This window comes from Manis javanica, chromosome 2, assembly GCF_040802235.1.
Source record: "Manis javanica isolate MJ-LG chromosome 2, MJ_LKY, whole genome shotgun sequence".
Taxonomy (NCBI): Eukaryota; Metazoa; Chordata; class Mammalia; order Pholidota; family Manidae; genus Manis; species Manis javanica.
In genome coordinates, this window is record NC_133157.1 from 198,888,138 (window position 1) to 198,908,213 (window position 20,076).

Sequence of the window (20,076 nt, forward strand, 5' to 3'; positions counted from 1 at the left end):
TAGGTTACATGACAGTGACATCCTTTCTTCACAATAACCCAATCTCTGACAGATTCACTGATGAAATAAGAAGTGGATCTATGTTAATACAAAAACAATAATCTGCTTGCCTTAATTCAAAAGAAACAGTGCTCACTTGGACATATTTTTCTCATACTTCCTGTTTACCAGATAATTTGAAGTGGATATTGGTCTTTGTGGTATTTTCTCATCTATGTTAATGGAATTTGTTTCTTTTTGTGCTGCTCCATCATGACTATTCCACTTCACTAGAGTTAACTCCAATAAAATCAAATTAGGAAACATAACAAAAACAATCTTAAAACCCACCATCATTAGTAACAAGTAGAAGTTTTCCTGGCTTCTATATTTTTAAAATATGATGGAAAAATAATAATCTGTTACACTTATTTTCTGCTTTACAGTTTAAAATAATTTCTCCATCCTTGCCTCTTTCAACCTTCATTAAATAATCCCAGTAGGTGCTGGGAGTTAAATAAAGATTATTATTTAACTTCCAATTCCAGAAAGACACAGTAGATACACTTTTTTCTATTCTCCAAACTAAGTACTGTTAAAAGCCCTGGGCGTGTTACATCAAAACCAACATAGAAGACTCTGAAAGCTGGAAGAATAAAGCAGGCTAGCTAGGGACCTCAGAACACAAGGAAGGACACAGTAATGAGTTCTGTGGATTTTCATTTTCCCTCATATACCCCAGACTTACAGCTGAAGAAGCTGTTGATATGGAAATAACAACAGATTCAGAAAAAAATAAGAACATCAAAAACCTGTTTCCTCTAGCCAAAGGAACATCCTAACAAGACAGAAAACTTTTAGAGAATAACTACTTTACTCCAGCCAAACACTGCAAACAGAGCAGTGGTCCCACCTCCACCCACAGCAACAAAGGTCAGGTGGGAAACCTGAACTTCCACACCCGCTTAGCTGTAACAAGGCACCCCATCCCTCACAATCCATCCTCTTGCCAAGGTGGTATGAAAAAGAGAAGAAGAGGGCATGGGGAATTTCATCCCCGTCATATCCCTGCCAAAGTGTCAGCAGAAAGGAAGTGGGGAGCTTGGGCTTTCAACACTCCTTGGAGTAATGACTGAGAAAGAAAACAAAAGTTAGCCATCTCAGGAATGAAAAAAAGTTCTAATTGCAGAATCTGCAGATATTGGGAGGATAATAAGGGGATACTATAAATTCTACACACACAAATTTGACAACTTAGAAAAAATGAACCAGTTTGTTGAAAAGTGGAACTTACTGCAACTCAACCATATAAAATAATTTAAATAGCTCTATAACTACTAAGGAAATTAAATTCACAATTTAACCCCCAGTCCCAGAAGTTTTCACCAGAAAATACACTCAACTCATTAAAGAAGACTTAACAAAATTTAACAAGATCTCTTCCAGAAAATAGGAGGGCACACTTCCCAACTCATTTCATGAAGCTAATATTATCCTGATATCAAAACCAGTTAAAAATAGTAAAAATATTTCTAATGAATATTCCTAATGGATAAAAATATTCTTTAACAAAATATTAGGAAATAGAATTCAGCAATATATAAAAAGAATTATATACTATGACCAAGTACAGTTTATTCCAAGATGCAAGACTATTTCAGTATTTGAAAATCACTCAATACCATCAACCATATTACAGGGTAAAGAAGAAAGACTACATGATCATATTAATCGATACAGAAAAAGAATTTGATAAAATTCAATATCTGGATCATAACCAAAACTCTCAGAAAAATAGAAACAGAGGGGGTTATTCTTCAGCGTGGTCAAGTATATGTACAAAAGACCTACAGGTAATCTCATAGTCAATAGTAACATTCTGAATATTTTCACCCTAAGAAAAAGTCCAGGGCAAGGATGTCTGTTCTCATACTGCTTTTATTCAACATATTGCTGTAAGTTCTATCCAAGAAAGGTAAATAAAACACATAGAGAGTGAAGAGAAAAAATAAACCTCCCCCTACTTTCAGATGGCATAATTGTCTACATAGAAAATCCCAAGAAATCTACCCAAAAAAACACCTCATATAAATGAATAGGTAATTTCAGCAGGGTAGCAAGATATAAGAAAAACATAAAAACATTAATTTTATTTCTATATACTAGCAACAAAGACATGGAAACTGAAATTTAAAATGTAGTAAGACATAATCACTCAAAAAATGAAATTCTTAAGTGTAAATCTAGCAAAACATGTACAGGATTTATATGCTTTAAGCTATAAAATGCTAATAAAAATAAACAAGGAAGATCTAAATAGATGGAGATACAACTATAGTCAAGTACTGGAACACTCACACAGTAAAAATGTTAATTCTCCCTTAAAGATATATAGGTTCAACACAATTCTTAGCAATATCCCAGCAAGATATTTTATATAGATATGGACAAGATTATTCTAAATTTTATATGGAAGGTCAAAAGAATTAGAATTGTTACATTTTTTTAGAAAAATAAAATTAAAGTGTGATAAAACTGTCTACCCATTTTGCAGGTACAATAATTAAGATTCTATTACATTGCCAAAGGGACAGGCACAAAGATCAATCGGTCAGAATAGAAAGCCCAGAAATGACCCACACTAACATGACCAAGTAATTATTGATAAAGGTACAAAAGCAATTATATTAAAAAGGGAGGGGCTCTCTTGTCCCCTCCTGGTGAGCCAGGAGCTCTTTCCTCTCACTTTATCTCTAAATAAAAGCCTGTACCTCGCTCTCCTCCCTTGAGTGTTTGTGAAGCTCATTCTTCAGCTTCGTGAGCAAGAACCCCAGCATCATCTTTGGGGGCTCGTCCGGGATAACTTCGGAGGTGAGTATCGGCATCCAAGCCTGCCTTTTCTTTCGCTGTCCTCATAGAAGGAAGCTGTCTGTGGCACACAACATCGGGCGCTTGTTAGCCACTTAAATGGGACTAGCCTGGCTGCGGATCTCAAAGGTGACAGGTTCCCCTGTGTCTCCCTCAGTGGATCCCCCATCTCCCTTGGGAGCCGGGAACGTCAGCTGAGTGGAGACCAGGATTCCCTTTTAGAAGCATCTCCTTGGGTGTGAGGGACTGAGGAAAGCCGTGGGCACCTGTGAGAGTCTAGGCTGAGGCTGCACTTCAGCAGCTTCTCAAAGGTCCACATGTCTGGAATCAGACCCCGACAGCCCGACTAGGTATCCGTGAGGAGTGTTTCTCTCTCTCTCTGTCTCTCTGACTTCCAGCCTGCTTCTTCAGGCCACCCTGGCGTCAGTGAGGCAGGGATGTCCCTAACTCTCTCCTAACTTCAATTTCACCGAACCTGGTGCTCACCACCGCAAGGTAGGAGATCAATGCTTCACTCTTATTCCTGACTTAAAAAAAAAAAAGGGAAAATCTTTCCAACAAATAGTTTTGGAGAACTGAATATTGATTGGTGAAAGAAGAAAAAAAAATGAGCCTCAAACTATGTTTCACATTTATAGATTAATTCATAATGGTTAACACTTAAGTGAAAATGTAAAACTATAAAATGTTTGAAAAATATATGGGAGAAAATCTTCAGGATCTAGCGCTAGGGAAATAATTCTCAAACTTGACAACAAAAGCACAAATCATAAAAGGAAAAATTGACAAATTAGACTTCATCAAAATTTAAAACTTTTGCTCTTTGAAAGATCTTGTAAGATGAAACAACAAACTACAGATTGAGAAAGGACAAATATCTAGACTATATAAAGAACTCCAAAAACTCACTAGTAAAACAACAATCCAATTAAAAAATGGAAAAAGGACAGGAAAAGACAGTTTACTAAGGAAAATACACAGATGGCATATAGAACATAAAATGACGTTAAATATGATGACACATTAGGGAAGTGAAAATTAAAACAATAATGAAATATCGTTATACACTTATCAAAATGGTTAAAATTAAAAATAGAACCCCAACTGCTGGCAAGAATGAGTAGAAACTGAAGGACCATATATACATTGCTGACAAGAATATAAAATGATACACCCGCTTTGAAAAATAATTTGGCAGTTTCTTAAAATACTAATAATGCAACTACAATATGACTCAGCAATAACACTCCTGCGCATTTATCCCAGAGAAAGAAAACTTATGTTCACTCAAAATCCTGCACATGAATGTTTTTATCAATTCTATTCACAAGAGTCCCACACTAGAAACAACACAGACATCCTTCAACAGATGAACAATTAAACAAACCCTAGTACATCAATATCATGGACTCATCAATTATAAACAAAATATTTATACCCAAAATAACTTGGGTAAATCTCCAGAGAATTATAATGAAAAGGTCAAGGCCAAAAGGTTATACACTCCATGGTTCCATTTATATATCATTCTTGACACAACATATGATAGAAATGGAGATAGATTTGTAGTCAATAAGAAGTAAAGAAAGGGGTAGGGTGGGAGGGATGTATCTGTCAAGGGGCAACATGAAGGAGCCTTGTGGAGATGGAAATGTTCTACATCTTGGCTGTTGATGTCACTATCCTGGCGGTAATTTGGTACTATAGTTTTGTAAGATATTACCTTTGAAGGAACTTGGTAAAGGACACATGAGATTCTCTGTGATATTGCTTACAACATTTGAATTTATAATTATCTAAAAATCCAAAAGTTTAACAAATGACTCACACATCTCTCAAATAAAGGAAACAGAAGTACAACAAATACATGTGCTACAAATATGTGTGGCCATTGATATGGGATGAAATTCCTTCAGCAGGACAATATGGTTACCATGGGAGTTACCAAAGGCCTCCCAAAGGAGCTGAGATGTAAGCTGAATTTTGAATGGAAGCAGTTTACCAACTTTCCTTTAATTCTTGCAATCTTATGATATAAGTGTTATTGTATTTCCTTTAGAGAAGGTTCAGAAATGTTAAGTCTATGGTTCAATGTAACACAGTTGACTTTCCGATTGTAATTTCATTCTCTTCCCATTTTTACCATAGGTTTAATTTTCAAAACACAACATAATAGAAGCAAAAGACTAGAGAAGTAATAGATTACGAAATATTATTTTTTTAAAAAGGGGCCTTCACCTCTTCAGGCATTTAGTAAGCATTGATGATACTCCTTATGTCGGTAGGTATGTGTTCAAGATGAGACAAAGTCATAGGCCTCTGAATGGGAAAAGGAAAACATTCGGTATTGACTATGCTTTAGAGCCAATGGTTCTCATACTATTTCCTGGCTACATGCTATTTCTTGTACAAGAAACTCCCCTTTGTAACATCTCAATGTGTGCAGTGGTTTTGGGGAGTAACAAAGAGGCAAGAACACAACTTCAGGATCATGTATGAAAAGAGGAAGCACATGCGCAGTTTTGAACATACTCCCAATAATCTAGAAAGTCCTCCCAAAGGGGAATTGTAATCTCTCCACAAAATATTAAGTACTATGTAAATAATTTTACATTCTTCATAATAATTGTATTAGTCTAGTAAAGGATTTGTCAAGCCCAGTCCTATTGATACTTTGGGCCAGATAATTTTTTGTAATGGGGAGCTTTCCTATGCATCATATTTAGCAGTATCCCTGGCCCCTACCTACTAGATGCCAGTAACACTCCCCAGCTTGAGTTGGGACAATCAAAATACCTTCAGGCATTACCAGATGTGCCCCAGGGATTATAAAATTGCTCTCCTTTGAGAACCCCTGGTCTAGTAGTGTTATTGCCATTTTGTAAATGAGAACTGATGTTTGGAGAGGTTCAATAAGCTACCAAAATTATATGATGATTAATTGGTGGAGCCAGGAATAGAACACAGGTCTTCTTGATTCCAAAGGAATCAAAGTTTTTCAACTGCATTTAGCTTCTATAAAGAGCTCACACTCTTATTAAGGATTCATGGAAACACAGAGCCAGTAACCCAACATTACGAAATAAAGTGATTAGGGCTCTAACAAAGGAGTGACCAGAGGGGTGTGGGAACCAAAAGGATGGAACAACTCATTTTGCCTGGGTAGACAAGGAAGAGCAAGTGTATTAGTTTCCTATTGCTGCAGAACAAACTAGCAGAACAAAAAGCAATACGAATTTATTATCTCACATATCCCTTGGTCAGGAGTCTGGGTACAGGTTAGTGAGGCACTAAGGGCCTTCCAGGCTGAAGTCAATGTGTTTTCCAGGGCTGTGAAGATTCAGGATCTTCCTCCAAACTCATTAGTTGTTGGCAGAATTCATTTCCTCATGGTTATATCACCAAGGTCCCCATTTTCTTGTTGGCTGTCAGCCAGGGACCACTCTTAGCCTCTAGAGGCCACCTCAGGTCCTTGTCATATGGCCCCCTGCAGCTCAAAGAGTGGTGACCTACTTTTCAACGTGAGCAGGAGAGACTGTGCTACTGCTTTTTGTCTTTTAAGTACTCATCTGGTTAAGTCAGACTCACCCAAGATATTCTCCCTTCTGATCAACTCAAAGTTAACTGATTAATTTAACTTAATTATTTCTTCAAAATCCGTTCCACCATATAACATAACATAAGTATGAAAAAGAATCCTATCCTATTTGAAAGTCACATCCAACCTCAAGGGAAAGAGATTATAAAGGACATGGGTCAATGTGGGGGATTACCTTAGAATTCTACCTACCATAGTAGAAGTAAAACATAATACATAAGCTTGTCTTCCTGAACAGCCCAGGAAGTGCCTGACTTGGCAACTACCCTGGTCATCACACGTCTGGTGCCCCAACAAACACCTCCCAGTCCCCTTATGTAATGGCTCCATCCTACTGACCTTATTCACACATAATGCAGCCACCTAGATCCTGGACAAAACCTATTGCATACTTGAATCTTCCTTTAAAAACTTGGTTTTCCTCTAAGTCTTTCCTCTAACCCTTAGTGTGTAACAATTCCTGTGTACTGTGAGCCATAACATTTAAACAAATAGTCATAATGTTAGGCAACTTTACATGAGTCATGTTAACTCACATGTGGTCTTACATAATGATAACCCAATAAAGTATGTCTTCTTCTCATTTTTTTAAATAGTAACCTTTTTTTAGGATCAGAATGATCAAGCAACTTTCCCAGTGTTCTATAGCTTTGTTCAAGGAAGTGACAGCATCACAAATTCACATGGCTGCAATTCCATATGCTTTCCAGTGCCCAAGTTGCTTTCATTTTATGGACTGCAGTGGAGAACTCGCTAGTTCTTTTGCCCTGTTACCAAGCAGCATCTCTTCTATTTGGCAATCACCACCTCAATTGTTACAATCATTAAATAAATAAATCCCATTTTGGCTCTTGTTTTAATTGATACTTCTATTAAAATCTTATCTTCTCAACCTTCCAAAATCTTTTAAAGCAGGAACCATTTTCTTTTGTAGTCCCATGGGTGCCTACTCAGCCTTGCATACATGACAGCACTTAGAAATTACTTATATACATAACAAATGAATTCCCTTATCACTCAACTAAATATTGCAATCCAGATTAAGTTCTATAAAGTGAGAAGAGGAAAGAAATGAGTGCATAAAACATCTTTTCCACTGTGTCTGCTTTCTCAGCACTTCATTCACTTGCTTATTCTCTCTCTACAAGAAGCTATAGATCAGTTCTACTCCACTTCTACTACCTGCAGACTAGAGATGGAACTTCATGCTCCAGTATCTTTTAATAATATTTCATTAAATCAAAATAACCCATCTTTCCAGTGGCATTTCTATAAAAAAGCTCTCCTGTGCCCAACATAGACTCACATATATAGATAAACCTGTATAGCAAGGTCTGGTGTTTAGATGTATGGAGAGGGAATAGATTTAAAATCATATATTGATTTAACATATATTTTTACACACTATGTACTACTCTGCTAGGTACTGGAATTACTCCCTGCTCCAGAGAGTTAACAATCAGCAGGCAGTGTGGACAAAGAAATAGGAAAAGAAATAGGAATTAAACGTGCATGAGAAGTCCTATGTAGAAATTGCTGCAAGGAACAAGGAAAGATCCACTAACTCAGTTCTGACTTGGAGTTCAGGGTACCAGTCAGGGTAGGCTTTACAGAGGAAACTGCAACTCAGCTAAGCCCCAGAAAAGAAATGAGATTGAGTCAAGAAAGGGAGCTAAAGGTTATGTTCTGTCCAAAAGGAACAGCACAGACCCAAAATGCAAGATGGGGAGTAATGAAATAGGAGACTCCTTGATAACTAGGGAAAATCTAAAGGCCAGATAAGAGTTTGGCCTTTTTATCCCAGGGACAGCAGGAAACCTTAAAAACACTTTAAGAAAGGAAGTCGCTTAGAGATTTCATCATGGCTACAGAATGGAGGATTGGAGGAGGAAGGAAGTGTAAGTCGGGAAGGATATCAGGAGACTACAGTGATTATCCAAGCAAGAGAGGAGAATAAAGCAGTGCTGGACAGATGTGAGCAATGTCAGGATTAACCATTATTAATTATCAGTTGGGTAGGGAGATAGAAAAACAGAGGGCAATGAATTAAGAATGATACTAGGGCTCAGGCACAATCACCGAGTAGATGCTGGTGTCACAACTGTTCTGGGAAGGCAGCTTTAGGAGCTGAGAGGCAGCTTTAGGAGCTCTCAAGTTCAGTGTTGAACAGGTTGCTTTTCAGAAGCTGATTCTGAGTTACTGCTGGCATGTAACCTAGAATGACGGCAATAACAATAGCACAGGAGTTCTTTCCCTTGTTAGGTGTTCCTGGACAAACTTTATAACCAGGGCACCACCTCCCCTGCTACAAGACCTATTTGCCTAATAGTTTAATGTGATTTAATGTCAAATGTACTTGGGTTCCTGAGACCTTACTCCCAACCAAATTGTGAAATCAAAGTACTGCATGAATTAATTGTATCTGTCCGCACAGATGTTGTACCCACCACATCAAAGGCATTTTGCACTTGCCATAGGGGATGGCTCATGACCTTGGGAATAAATTTTAAATGTATGAGCTCCCTGAAACCACAGAGTTGACTAAATATGACTTAAATTATGGTAATGCATTTTCACCATGGGGGACACCCAGTGCAAATACCTGAGGGTTTTTAACAAAAGAAATAAGAGAACCACAACCAAAATTATTAGATGACAGTAGACCATTTTCAAACCCTCAGATAGGAAACTGTATCTATATACATCTATTGGTCTACAAAAATGTTCACTCAGACCATTACATATTTTTACTAGCTTTCCTCACATTTATTATTACAGTCCCACTTCTTTATCATATCCTCACTCCCCTCCTGAAAACAGTTACAAATAATGCTTTGAACACCTAAGTTTACCTATAATGTTAACAAAATACTTGTTGGTAGCCAAAATAGTAAGTTATCTTTCAGAAAAGAAAAAAAAACAACTAGCTTCTTCTAAATGTAGTATTAAGCCAACCGTGTACAATGTGCAGTTTTGCTTTCTTTCTGCCATGACTTTTGCGAGCTAAGAAATATATTGAAACACCAAATGAATAATCCTATCCAGTCTTGAAAAAACCAAAAAGATCCCATTGTCTACAGAGAAATTAGATCCATTCTTCCAATCATCTCATAAGAACTATCTGGATATTTACATGATTTTCAGGTATGGAATAACCCTGTAAATATTTCTGCCCTCTGATCAAATTATAGTTTCCAGCCCTGAATGGTTTTTTTCACAACAGGTACTATTTATATAGATGGTACTGTGTGACAGACACCATGCCAACCATGCACATATTTTCACTTGTTTAATCCCTGCAACAATTCAGTAGTAGGTAATACTCTCATTTCCTAGATAAGAAAACTGAGGCACACAGAGGCTTAGTCTAGGGTCACACAGCTAGCAATAAGAAAGGCCACAGATCAAGCCCGTGTTTGCCTAACTCCAAAGCCTTGCTCTCAACTGTATTATGCCACCTTGATTTGTTGCTCTCTCAGATAGATATGCAATTATCAAAATAAATACCTATTTATTCAGTGTGTGTATTTCTGTGTGTATATAAATAATGAGAGCTAACATTAGGTATAAAATTTTAATAAATTGTATTGATTACAAAATAAATAAATTGTATTGTAGCTGATATTTAGTATAAATTTTAATAAAAGAAGATGAAATACACCTGTGTTTTCCAGCAGATTGGGAGGATTCTATAGTTTGTTAAAAACTTCAGAAAGCATTTGAAAAGGTTAACTCAGTATAATACAAACAACCCCCAGCAGAGTCAATTCAAACATGTACAAAATTTAAATATGTAAACAAAACACTAAACCCACAATATTTGCTTTAACCTCTGAGTCAATCCTAAAACTCTGAATTTTAAAAGATGCATATCATATATAAGATATTTAATAATAATAATACAGAGTGTCTAGCTATATCAAGGGTACTATATTGAACACTTAACCCATATTATTATTTCTAATCTTTATGAGATCCTGTAGGGTAAGTATTAGTATCCCCATTCTAAAGATTAGGAAAGTTAGGCTTGGAACAGTTCTGTAGATTACAGAAGGCGACTCAGTCAATAAGAAATGGCCCTAGGACTTGAAGCTAGAGATTTCTGGTCCATGAGCTTGTGCCCATGAAACCCAATGCGACAGTATGCCGCAAAAAATAGTTTATAAAGTTCAGATACTACCCTGAGACTTCATTGAAAGCCCTAGGTAGTTGAAAGTCCATTTTATGCCTTCCATGTGTTAGCAACACTATAAAAGTTAAATTCATTGACATCTGTAATGTAAGAACTAATGGAGTCAGTATTCTTTGAAAATTATGCTTTTTTTTCCAAATGTCACCTTATGTTCCACACATATTTTCAAAATTGAATGTTCAGGTTTTAAAGAGGGACTAAACAAAATTGACAATGTAATTTTATACAGGTACAAATAAAAACACATTCTCTTACCTTATGGGTTACTCTACCAGTTGGGCCATGATAATAATTTACTATTCTGGAATATAGTTATTCTTCCAATTTTGACATAACTGCCATGTTATTTTACTCACATATTCCTCTGTCTATCTCAGCAGCCAGGGGCCATTTTTCATGCTGTTCATTTGCATCAGAAATCATAGGTTTTGATACCACTGCCACAGCCTGTGTTTTAACTTTGAAATACATTGTAGCTAAACCTCTACTAATGTGGCTAATCTAGTTCATGATTCAATATGACTGCAGTTATGGTTCCCTGAAGGGCTTCTACTGACAAGAATGCCTTCCCATGCCGAGGCTGAGAAATCCTTGCGCTCAGCTCCCCCCGGGCGCAGGCTGAGAGAGCTCCCTAAGTGAACAGCTGTCTGAGGCTCCTCCTATCCCAGTCACCTGTTGACTCTATGCCCTTGGCACCGCTGAGCCTCCTCTCCATCCATGTGTCTGTCTGTCTCTCTCTCTCCTTACTAACCATAAATTAGAAAGGCACAGCATGGTTTTCTTAATTTTTTTCTCCTTTCCACTGTTCAGACTGCCACCAATATGCAGATATCTTTCCCTGGGCTCAGAGGAAGGCAAACATTGACAGCCATCCAACCATTGGCTCCAACTCTAGGCCAGGACTTTCCTCTGGTGCTGACAGAGCACATCTCAGTCATCCGAGAGTGTAGGAGCGGAAGCGAAAACTGCCAAGGAGGTGGAAAACAGTCAGAGGCTGGGAGGCTGGAAGGATCTTGAAATCATTGGTCCACCACTCAGTTTCCAGAGGCACCAAGAGCTCAAGTGATTTGCTCAAGATCACCCAATATGTCCCAACTAATTAATTTATGAGTTCCTTCATTCACCAAACACCTACTGAGTACCCACTGAGTTCCAGACCCTGGACAGGATGCTGGAGACCTAGATATGAGTTAAGACATGGTCCTTCTCTGAAGAGAGCACAAAATGATGGGCAAGTTAGATGAAAAAATAAGTGCAATAAAGTGTCAGAGGCAGTGTGGCCATTCATCATGGCTGGTCCAGGAAAATCGCAGTTATTACCAGTTATTCCAATTTAATTGGCAGTCGCATCCCCTTCCACTCTCAAAAGTGTCTTTTGGATGATTTGATGATAAATTAAACAAGCCCTTTAGTTATAGATGATGAGAAAGAAGAACATGAAGTAGAAGAAAAAAGGAGATTTTGCTTAGGTTCATTCTCTAATAAACCTTGCCTAACTGGTGTCCCATGAAAGGAAATGATTCAGTCATTCTCAATGAATCTTTTCTGTTGACTTTGATTGAGAACAAAGTGACAACCTCTTAAAGCAGACTTCAGAAGAAAAAGGATCCTTAACTGGCTTAGCCCATTTTGATAGATGGACTTGGCTATAGTTCATAGTCACATAGCTGGTTTGCAACAGAGACAGGCAGTAAATCCAGCTGTCTTTACTCCCTGGTCAGTGCTCTTGCTGTTTTGCTCCATCCAACTGACCTCCCAGGTTGGGTTTTGTGACTGAGTGGGCCTCACCTTGTAAGACTCCTTGCACCCTCTACCTGATGCTTCTCAATCCCCAGCTTTCCCACCTGCCCCCTGCCAGTCTCACCAACACTCCTCATCCACCATGACATCAAACATAAGTGCACAAAGGTGATGCACTTCAACAGAACTCATCCAAAATTATGTTATAAAATATTCTAATGGCAACAAATTTTGATACATAGTATGATTACAAAAGAGCTACCACTTCCCAAAGACTAATTACAGGTCCTGGCCTAGATATTTTCTTCTGCAAGGTAATGGTTATTATTCTGTAAGATAATATTATTACCTCATTATTATTCTGCAAGATAATAATTTTGTGTCACTACTGATGAGAAAAACAGAGGATCTGAGAGTTGTATGACTTGCCTATGGTCACACAACTGATACGGCAGAACCAGAACTAAAACCCAGATCTGCCTTGTCTCAAAATGTCACCTTTTCCACTATAGTAGATTGCTTCCCCACTCCATTCCACTCCTCAAGGGGAAAAAAATATTGTTTACAACTCTGGAAAATCAATTAATTACCAATATCTATTGAGCCTTATTACAATTAAGGCATCTATGGAGAAACAAAGAAGCATGAGACATGGGCTTGTGAAAATGAAACACACACACACACACATACAAGCACAAATGTACTAACCACATGGGGCAGAACATGTGAGTACAACAGAGCTTACTATAAATGCTACAGGATTCCAAAGTGGAGGAGATCAACATGGTGGTCAGGGAAGGTCACAAAGAAAAGGCAAGCTCTGAATCACAAATGAAAAGGAGGTTGAAGACAGCTAAAATCTGGGGTAGAATATACCTTACAAGGCTCCGCCACTGGCAAACCCAGGAAGGAGCATGCAGATGGAAAGTGGATAGAATAGAGAAGATGAAGTACTTGAGGTGGCACAGAATGTCAGGAGGACAGGAGGACAGGAGTAACAAGTCACTCATTCTTGATCTCAGATTCCTCATCTGGAAAATGGGATGTAGGAATAATGCCGACCTTACAAGGCAATCAGAAAAATTCAAGAAACTGACATATGAAAAGCACTTTAGCATAGTAGATGCACATAGTATTTGTTCAACAAGTTGTAACTCTTACTATTACCTTTTATGCTGGCAGTCATCTCGTTGGCTTCCAGGGTCTCGTTGGTGCTGTAAGTAAAATGAAAATAATCTTGAGGGGGTGCACTCTGGTCAATAAATACCTAGCAATCTTGCCAACTGTCCAGTCTCCCAGGGACAAACAGTCCCATCTGTTTTCCACCAGACTCTGACTTCTCAGGCCTTGGGGCAGCTGTGCTACAGCCTTGTTCACTTGTGCAGACCAAACATTATTTTCTCCCAGTGCCATGATAGTAAAAGGGAAGCACTGAATGAAGGGTCAAGCCAAGCGGACAAAGTTTTATGCAAGGCTAGTTTGTGCTTATTTGCATATGTGGGTCTCTATTAGTTATCTGCATTTTTAAAGAGGAATAAGGATTTATTAAGCACTTCTTGTCAGGCACCCTTAATTTTATCTTTTCTCACTTTTCAAAGTGTCCACAGAAATACTCTAGGCAGCATCTTGTGGATTTGCTTGTATCTGAAATCCCCAAAATACATTTCCATTTTAATTTGAGAAAATTACAGCCTATAATAATCCTTCCTTTATACTCTCTATTTTCTTCCTCTTCCTATTCTACAGAGCACAGGTTATTAACCTTAGCTGCATGCTAAAATTATCTGGATGGCTTTAAAAAATTTTTTTATTATAATTGTTTGGAATTTGGTACAGGCATCAGTGCTATCCAAAAGTCTATCCCACCTCCCAGTTGGTTCCAGTCCTGGAAGCAGTCTTCATCCACTCAGAATCATAAACTGAAACTAAGCCCTTCAAAATCAAGAATCCATCATGCCCTAGACTTATTTACAGCCAGGGTTGGAACCTCTGCAGAAGGATCCTACCACCTTGTAGAATGTGCACTATCAATTCCTCAATTTAAAAGCCACATTCAAAGTTTGATTATTTGAGACTGGTCAGTACCTGTCTGAGACCCCGAGGAACATTTGAACAGAGATGTCACTTTGCAATATAAGGAGACAGCAACTACCATTAATTTTCCTGGAAATTTTTGCAAGTACTCAAAAGGAGGCTAAAATCTCTCTCTCTATTCCTCCCACCCCCCAACACATACCATTACCAAACACAGGAGTATGCAGTATAGCCACAGCCAACATGCCTCTAAGTAATAATGTCTTGATTTATAGTTTGCACAAATTGCAAAAAATGGCATTTCTGTTATGTGGACGGTAATACATTGTTCTGGAGTGAATACAAGTCCGTAAGTCATTCAAGAGCTATGCTAATGCTATAAACATTATAAATATTTAATTTAAACAGTTAATCCATAACACTTTAATGGTGACAATGAGTTTCAGGGTGGTATTCAATTTGGTGATCATTTACTATTTTAGTTGAAGCATAAGTAACTTGACAGAAGAGAAATGTTTTCAGGGACTTTGTACTTTCTCCTGTCTTACTAACTTCTTACTGCATGCCCATGCTACTCTCCAATAGTCGTTTCCTAATACAGAGCAGACTGGAAACAGGAAAGGTTGCTTCAGAGACAATTGGCACTGTGAGATTTCCAATGCAGAGCCATGAGTACTTAGGCAGAACAGGCTGAGACTGTCGTATTAGTCTATCAGAAATGCAGAGGAACTGAGGGACCAAACATAAGACTGCTGGGAAAGGAAAAATTCTTTCTTAGGCTTTGGCTTTCCTCATTTCTCCATGCCTCCTTTGGTCTCAGCTCATCTTTTTGGCCTTCTATGCAAGAGACAGATATCCTCTCTCCTAGAAACAGTGCCTGTTTCCTCATAAGCAGAGAGGAAGGACAACCAAAGCAGAGAAAACTCTTCGGCAAGAATCCTGGAAGCAGTCTTCATCCACTCAGAATCATAAACTGAAACTAAGCCCTTCAAAAGCAGATTAATTCCTACCATACAGTTTTAGAGAAGAGGCAACAACCCATGTGCCCGAGCTGATGTTTATGCTTCACTGGACTAGAAGTTTTTCAATGATAAGCTCTTCTAACTTTTCTTTGTTCAAGATATAGCCAAGCAAGTAATATTGGTTCAGCTAACATTAAAGGAGTCAAGACCTTTACAAATTAGCCTTGTAGAAAGGGTGTACTAAAGTCAAGACTAAGTCTACATTCAAGAATCCATGATGCCCTAGACTTATTTTTCTCAGATTCCACATAAAGATGTAGAAGTTAAGTTAAACCATGTACCAAAAGAGGCATCATAGAAGGATAAGAGTGTCAATTCACCAAGAAGAATAACAATTCTAAATGTGCATGCATATAACAGAGCTTCAAAATACATGAAGCAAAAATTGGCAGAACTGAAAGGAGAAATAGATAAATATACAATTAAACCTGGAGACTTCAAGATTCCTCTTATATTAGACAGAACTAGTAGGCAGGAAATCAGCAAGGCTGATTTCAGATAAAACTGAACTACACCTTCAACCAACTGGATCTAGTTGTATACAGAACTCCACCCAATAATAGCAGATAATTGATCCCAAAATGTCTTGAAAAATAGACATTCTTTCCAAAGTAACATGGAACATTCACCAAGAGAAAAAGCACCAGGATCATAAGACAAACCTCAAGTTTAAATGAACTGGGATCACATCATGTATATCCTCAGATCATAACTGAATTAAACTCAAAATTAATTACAGAAATATAACACAGAAGTCTCTACACTCTTGGAACTTAAAATTAATTTCTAAACAATCTATGGGTCAAAAGGATCCTAAAGGAAAATTAGAACAACTAGAAAATATTTTGAACTGAGCAAAAATGAAAATACAACATATCGAAATTTGTGTGATATATCTAAAGCAGTGCTTAAAAAGGAAATTACAGCATCGAATTCTTACATTAGAAAAAAATACAGATGACAATTAAATAATCTAAGCTTCCACTTTAAAACAATAGAAATCAAAGAGGAATGAGGTAATTTTAAAAAATAACAGCATATCAAAGAACTGGTCATTTGAAAGATTACTAAAATTGATAAACATCTACCAAGACTGACAGAGAAAAAAAGAAGTCACAAATCACCAATATCAGGAATAAAACAGGAAATATCATACGGAGCCCATGGCTATTAAAAGGAAAATGAGGGCATATTATGAATAACTCTATGCAAATAAATTTGCCCATTTATATAAAGGGAAACAACTCCTTAAAACCTAAAAATTATCAAAGCTCACCCAAATAAATAACATAAATAGTTCTATAGTTATAAATGAAACTGAATACACAATTTTTAAATCTTCAAAAAAGAAATCTCCAGGCCTAGATAGTTCCTATGATGAATTCCACCAAATTCCAACTCTACACAAAGTCTTTGAGAAAATAGAAGGAACACTTCCCAACACATTTTATGAGGCCAGCATTACTCTAATAATAAATCAAATAAAAACAGTACAAAAAAAGAATACTGTGAACCAGTATCTTTCATGGATACAGATGCAAAAATCTTCAACAAAATGTTGGTAAATTAAATCCAATGATATATTTAAAAAATAACACACCATGACCAATTGTGGTTTATCCTAGCAATGCAAGGCTGGTTCTATATTTGAAAATTAATGTAATCTACTCTCTTAACTGTCTAAAGCTGGTGAGAAAATGAAATGCTTATATAAATTGATACAGAAATGACAGAATTTAACATCCATTAATGATAAAACCTCCCAGTAAGCTGGAAATAAAAAAGAACTTCTTCCTCCTGATTAACAGAATATGTAAGGAATTGACAGCTAACAATGTGCCTAATGGTGAAAAACTGAATAGTGTTCTACTTAGATCAGGAACAAGATTAAGATTTACACTCTTGTCGCTGCTATTCAACATTATCCTGGAAGTCCCAGCCATTGCAATAATTCAAGAAAAGGAAATAAATGACATAAAGATTGCAAAGGAAAAAAGAAAAACTATCACTAATCACAGAAGAAATACATGACTGTCTAAATTGAAAATCTCAAAGAATCTCCAAAAAGTTCTTAAAACTAACAAGTAAGTTTATCAAGGTCATACACTATCAGACCAACACTCAAAAATTAAACCTATTTCTATATATTAGAAATGTAAAACTGAAAATCAAGTTTTTAAATTACATTTATAATAACTCAAATATATATTATATTTGTCCTTTTAGTTACTTGCTAAGTACCATTCATGACTCAGCCTGGTAGTCACAAATCAGTGCTCTCTAAAGGATTCACAGCAGTTTTTTAAATGAGATGTCATAAATGCCCCAGAACAATGCATTTAATTTCAATTTAGCAAAATTACTTTTATATGTTAAATAATAAAAAACTAATCCACTGCCTAAAAAGGCCTCTAAATTGTTGATTTTGTTCCCAGTCCTCCCACTGGCCTGAGGGGTGGAAAAAATTGCAGAAATGCATAAAACTGGCATAGCAAGCATTACTATTATACTTCTGGTAAGCTACAAATATCTTCTATGAATGAAGGATGCTTTATCCAAGGTGAATAAAGAATAAAGAGTTTGTCTAATGAGTTTAAAGGATAAAATAGTAATTTTATTGTGAAAGCTGAAGTTAAAGTAACTAATAACCAGGCCTGGCAGAACTGGCTCACAAGCTTGTCTGAGAGTGATAATGACACATTAGGTCCAGTGGTAAGGATATTTTTTCCTTCCCCTCTGTGATGCCAGGGTAAATGGCAGCATATGAGTTAAATCTCAAGTCCCAAACTGTCACTACTACCTCTATAACAATTAATATAACTAATTCTATTGAGGTCTTAGTCCTTATCCTCAAAGCAGTTTAGGGGTTCTACTTTTTAAAAATTATGACTATTATTAGCTGTATTTTAAAGATGAAGAAATGAGCAATCCCCAGATAATAAATTTTATAGTCTGTATGTGAATAAAAGTCAGTTTGACTCCATAGCCGATTCCCTTTCCACAACCAATATTTAATCCAAATGATAGAATGATTCTGTATCTGTCCCATATTGTCATTTTGCACCTGAATGCTGGAGAGTATGAAACCTTGACTGAGTGTTGTGCTATGCATCCATATAGATGACACTCAGCCGTATATACAGAGAGACATGATGTATTTTCTTTCACACAGAGCAATGAAACCTTTGAAAAAGAAACTAACCCCTATTTTGTCATCCCTTTCATGTGCCTGGCAGAGAGTCCACCCTTCAGTGGGCCAAACTTCTTGAAAGTAGCATCTCTTCTCACTGCCTCCACCTCCTCATTCCTCAGCTCGCTGCAATCTGGACTCCACCCCACTTGATGAAGTTATTTTGTAATTGCATATAATTGTACATCTAACTTGGCCTCTATAAAGCATTTGGCATTGGTGTCCATTCCTTCCTCATGAAACCATTGGTTTCTGGTTTTCCTCCTCCTCATCTGGCCACCCCTTCTCAGTTTTCCCAAAGGTCTCCTCTTCCTCTGTCTACTCCTAAGACACTACTGGCCCCTGGGTTTCGGTTCCTATACTGCATGTGGCCTGCTGTATAGTCAACCTGAATGGATTATCTATACTGATGACCCCTGTTGGGAGAATATTCTCTATGGGTTTTTCACATTCTTTTATGTCCTGTGAAGTAAGGCATTAATTGTCTCTTGTCTAAAACTTTCATTTTAATATAGAGCAGACTCGAAACAGATGTGTGTACACTTCTGGATAAAAAGCATATGCTCACTCATAGGCTTGAAAGAGATGGTGTTCTCCTGCACAAAGGCAGCCATGCCTATTGCCTGTTATAAGAGATTTGGGTTTCCCAAGCTCAGACATCCATCCTTGTAATGCAACCCACTGAGTGTATGGTGCTTACTGGAGTCTCTTCAAGTTTGGTTGGAACCAGGGCTATGGGAAGCAATACACACCATGATGATACTCTGGCTACTGTTATGGCTGTGAGTAACAAACTGTCCTTCATTTTGACCCAGGAGTTACAATCTTCTTTCATCATCCATGATCCATGGAACTGTGGCAAGCTAACTTCTTAATTTGAAAGTATAATAAAATATCAGACTCTTCACAATTCTTAACAACTCCCTGTACCAACCAGAACACCACAGATTGTAAAGAGAAGGAAGAAAAGAACGAAGGAATGAAAAAACAAAAGAATATATATTCCTTTGATAAAGAGAAAGAGAAAGGAAGGAAAGAAGGAAAAAGAAGAGTGTGGAGCAGGAGGTAGGGCAGTCCTTGGAGAATGCACCAGATTGGTTGAGGCTAATTCAGTACCAGAGCTGATTAAAATGTCAACCTCCTCCAAAAGACATGAACTAGATGGGGGAGGGGTGGCCACATGAAATAAAACTTGATATTTCTTAGAAAGGGAGGAAGGGGCATATAATGCTGGGTAGGTAACTATCAGATGTCTTTTGCACTCCTGAATCTATACCCCTGACTATACTTGCTTACCACACCAATATTTTCAATTTCTTCATCGACATCTCCACCTGGTTGTCCTTACAGGCACCTGAAACTCAGATGCCTCCCCTCATTCTCTTTTTTTTTTCTGAATCATCTGTCTTAGTAAATAGTACAATGGTTCACACAAGCAGCCACCCTCCAAATA

General features: G+C 37.4%; 1 long non-coding RNA gene across 1 annotated transcript in view; it reads right to left on the reverse strand.

Annotated features, from left to right (window-relative positions):
• LOC118971012 (uncharacterized) overlaps positions 1 to 20,076 on the reverse strand; it is a 274,439-nt gene that overhangs the window by 122,268 nt on the left and 132,095 nt on the right. Inside the window, exon 3 of the long non-coding RNA XR_012124201.1 lies at positions 13,545 to 13,591. This is a non-coding gene — a long non-coding RNA (uncharacterized lncRNA). The remainder of the gene's footprint in view (positions 1 to 13,544; positions 13,592 to 20,076) is intronic.